The following is a 459-nucleotide window of genomic DNA, read 5'->3' as shown; positions in this document are numbered from 1 at the left end:
CTTGTCAAGTTCAGGGTCCACCTGCTCGGCTCCAAGCCGTTTGTGATCTATACAGATTCTTCGTCACTATGCACTGCGACTCAGTAGCCCCACCTCTCGCAGAGGATGGCTAGATGGCTATCTTTCTTTGCGGAGTATAACTGCGAGGTGAAGTATAAGCCGGGAAAGCAGAATGCTTTGGCTGGTGTGTTGTCACGCAGACCAGAATATGAGCTTGCTCATGCTACAGCTGTAACGTCGTCTGTGACGGATTTGATCCGCACCAGGTATGCGGGTGATGGGATGTGTGTAGCGCTGCTACGGGCTCTCGGAAGCAAGGATTTTGGAGACAAGACTGCTTGCACAATTGCACCGATATTCGTTGAATAACGGCTTGCTATATTATTTAGCACCGTTTGAACGGATACACCTCGAATTGTGGTTCCCCAGGATGAGGATTTGAAACATCGCCTCCTCTAT

Source organism: Plasmopara halstedii (genome assembly GCF_900000015.1).
Source record: "Plasmopara halstedii genome assembly, contig: Scaffold_2956, whole genome shotgun sequence".
In the NCBI taxonomy this organism is placed as follows: Eukaryota; Oomycota; class Peronosporomycetes; order Peronosporales; family Peronosporaceae; genus Plasmopara; species Plasmopara halstedii.
The sequence above is the reverse complement of the archived record's forward strand: the minus strand, read 5'-3'. Positions refer to the sequence as shown.